At 39.2% G+C, this 3,606-nt stretch overlaps 1 long non-coding RNA gene across 1 annotated transcript; it reads left to right on the top strand.

The window, feature by feature from the left end:
• The first annotated feature begins 334 nt into the window (after positions 1 to 334).
• Positions 335 to 1,744, top strand: LOC125491767 (uncharacterized). Its single transcript, XR_007268433.2, has 2 exons — positions 335 to 1,348; positions 1,512 to 1,744. It is a non-coding gene; the product is annotated as an uncharacterized LOC125491767 (long non-coding RNA).
• Positions 1,745 to 3,606: the final 1,862 nt, after the last annotated feature.

The raw sequence follows: 3,606 nt of genomic DNA, 5'->3' as shown, positions 1-3,606 counted from the left end.
TTAAAGGTGTTTGGGTGTCTTTGTTATGTTTTCACTATTAAAGCTCATAGGATAAAATTTGATCCTAGAGCTACACTATGCATCTTTCTTGGCTACCCTCCTGGCCAAAAGGGTTACAAAGTTTATGATCTTGAAAATCATAAATTCATCATCTCTAGAGATATTGTTTTTCATGAAAAACACTTACCTTATCATCACTCTTCATCTACTTCTCTAAACCAACCCTCATACCCTATTTTTCTTCCTGCACATACAGCCTATGATATGGATTTTTCTTTTCATTTTCCAGATTCTTTTCATTTCCCAGTTTCATCAAATACATCTACTACTTCAGAACCTCCAACTTCTTGCCCTTCTACTCATTCAATATCATCTTCTCCCTCTATTTCTGAACTCCCTCCTAGACTTGCACTAGTAGAAAAATGACGATTTGCGTCGCCCCATTTGCGTCGCACTGAAACGGAAACGACGCAATAACGTAATTTGCGTCGCACATAGAGAGGAGTGCGACGCACAACATGAGTCATAAGCACTAGATACGCCCCATTTGCGTCGCACATGCCTTAGGTGCGTTGCAAAAGCCTAATGTGCGTCGGATTTCTAGACTCATGCGACGCAAATTGTCTCTACCTTGAAAAAAAAAATCAAACTATCTGCGTCGCACATATTTTAGGTGCGTTGCAAAAGACCCAATTTGCATCGCTCCCAATTTAGTATGCGACGCACATATTAAGGAGGCCCACTACCTTTTTTTTCAGAAACCCTATACGCGCTACACGCACATTTCATTTCTCCCTCTCTCCCTCTCTCCCTCTCTATCTCCCCCTCACTCAACCCTAATTTCTCAGCCGCTTCTCTTCTCACTCTCACTCTCACTCTCAAATTCTCCTCTCTCACTTCCATGTTTCTTCACTTCTCCATAACCGCCGATGGCAACGACGATGGCATGAAGAGGTTCCGGCGAACGAACGACGATGGCAACGAACGAAATGAAACAAACGCCGTTGCTTCTCACTCTCACTCTCAAATTCTCCACCCTAAAATTTCAACTTTTTATACTATGCGTTTTCGGCTTTTTTTTGCTGTTATTTGTTTCATGTTTCCAGATTCTTGCCATTTGGTTTCTCTTTCACTTTAAATCTAACGGTGATGGTGCTGTTGTCTTCTTTTTGCAGATCGCAATTTGACCTCATAATTTGGCCGGCGATGCTTCTATTTTGGTGAATGTCTCGATTGTTTTTTTTTTCTCACTCCCTCTTTTTTGGTTTTGATTTCGATTTTTTTTGTCTTAATTTGGGTTATTTTACAGATTTGGGTTATTTCGGTTATTTCGTTCTTCCCAGATCTGGTGAGTTTTGATTTCGATTATTTGGGTTTTTTTTACAGATTTTGTTTATTTTGATTTCGTTCTTCATCTCACTCCCTCTTTTTTTTGGTTTTGATTTTGATTTCGATTTTTTCTGTCTTAATTTGGGTTATTTTACAGATTTGGGTTATTTGTGTTTTTTCAGTTCAATCCCAGATCTGGAGAATCCTTCCTCAAACGCGGAAGTTGATGACGTGAGAGATCAAATATACAGATGTTTGATTATTTAAGTTTAATTTAAGCAAATATGTATACAATTTGTAATTTGAAGCAATAAAAGGAATATAATTGTTTGTATACAATTTGATTTTAAGGGAATTCGTACATTCAACTGAATGCAAGAAATCGTGTATATAAATAAGATTAGTTGAACTCTTACTGTTATCGTAATTCTTAGTTCATAAAATTATTTTTTTTCCTCAAAAAAAAAAAAAAAAAAAAAAAATTTTTTAAATTTTTTTGCAATTTGCGTCGCACGTAGCCTAAGGTGCGTCGCAAATCAGTCATCTGCGTCGCACCCTAGGCGATGTGCGACGCACATTACCCTTATGTGTTGGCTTGGGAAAGCCATCTGCGTCGCATCGTATACAACGTGCGACGCAAATAGCTAAACGATCTGCGTCGTTTTCGCATACGACGCAGATCGCTTTTGAGTCATTTGCGTCGAGGGCTTTGGCGTCGCACCAGAGTCCGACGCAAATAGGCGCCTCACATCCGACGAAAATTGCCTTTTCTGTACTAGTGTTTCCACAACCTCTAAACAACCTCCCAAATATTTGGATTCTTATGTGTGCACTGCTACCAATATCACTTCTCACTGGTGTAATATTGTCTTATATGATCATATACCTCAATCCAATAGAGCTCTTATTAGTCAAACTTGCTCCTTGGTTGAACCCACTAGATATCTTGAAGCTGCTCAAGATCCAGGCTGGGTTCAAGCTTTGCAAAAAGAATTGACAGCTTTGGAACAAACTGGAACTTGGGAGTTAGCTCCTTTGCCTAAAGGCAAGAAAGCTATAGGATGCAAGTGGGTTTTCAAAGTGAAGTTGAAAGCAGATGGTTCCTTGGAGAGACCCAAAGCACGTCTAGTTGCTAAGGGTTTTACACAGAAATATGGCATTGATTATGCTGAAACTTTTTCTCCTGTAGTCAAGATGGCTACTGTGAGATGTTTACTTGGAGTTGCAGCCTCAAGAAAATGGTACATCCATCAGTTAGACATTAATAATGCCTTCTTACATGGCACACTTGAGGAAGAAGTGTACATGAAGGCTCCTCAAGGCTATCATAACCCAGCTCAACATGTTTGTAGACTTAAAAGGTCTTTATATGTCTTAAAACAAGCTTCACGCCAATGGTTTGCAAGGGCTTCATGATGAGTTGATTGCTCAAGGCTACATCCAGTCCAAAAATGACTACTCTCTATTTATTTCTTCCTCTTCTCCTCTCACTATAGCTGCCATCTATGTAGAAGATATTATCCTCACTAGTTCAGACTTCACATCTATTGACAAGCTCAAGAATCACCTTCACAGTGTTTAGCATCAAAGATTTTGGCAAGCTAAATTATTTTCTAGGTATTGAAGTCACACATATTAATGAAGGTATCATCTTGACACAAAAGAAATTTACTAAGGAACTATTGCAAGATGGCAGTTTAGATGTTTCTAAAGCTGCTAAGACTCCTCTTCCTATCAATCTCAAGCTCCTTAGTGATTAAGGAGAGTTCACAGATCCAACTCAATACAGATGTCTGGTTGGGAAACTCAACTTTCTCACTCATACTATACCTGACATATCCTTTGCTGTCCAGGCTTTGAGTCAATTTCTGCATCAACCAAGACAACTTCATCTACAATCTCTCCATCATGTCTTGAGGTATATTGCTCACACACCTGGCCAAGGTATCTTACTCCGAAAAACAGACTCTCTCACTCTTCAGGCATATTCTGATTCAGATTGGGGGTCATGTCCCAATACAAGAAGATCTATCATTGACTATGTTCTCTTATTAGGGAACTCTCCTGTTTCTTGGAAATCAAAGAAGCAAGGTACCATTTCCATGTCTTCTAGTGAAGCTGAATACAGAGCTATGGCTGCCACTGCATCAGAAATCACTTGGCTTGTAAAGTTACTTCATGATCTCCAGATTACTAACCTCAAACATGTCACCTTGAACTGTGATAATCAAAGTGCTATTCACATTGGCAAAAATCTTGTCTTCCAAGAGAGGACAG

Source organism: Beta vulgaris, chromosome 1 (genome assembly GCF_026745355.1).
Source record: "Beta vulgaris subsp. vulgaris cultivar EL10 chromosome 1, EL10.2, whole genome shotgun sequence".
Taxonomy (NCBI): domain Eukaryota; kingdom Viridiplantae; phylum Streptophyta; class Magnoliopsida; order Caryophyllales; family Amaranthaceae; genus Beta; species Beta vulgaris.
The sequence above is the reverse complement of the archived record's forward strand: the minus strand, read 5'-3'. Positions and strand labels throughout refer to the sequence as shown.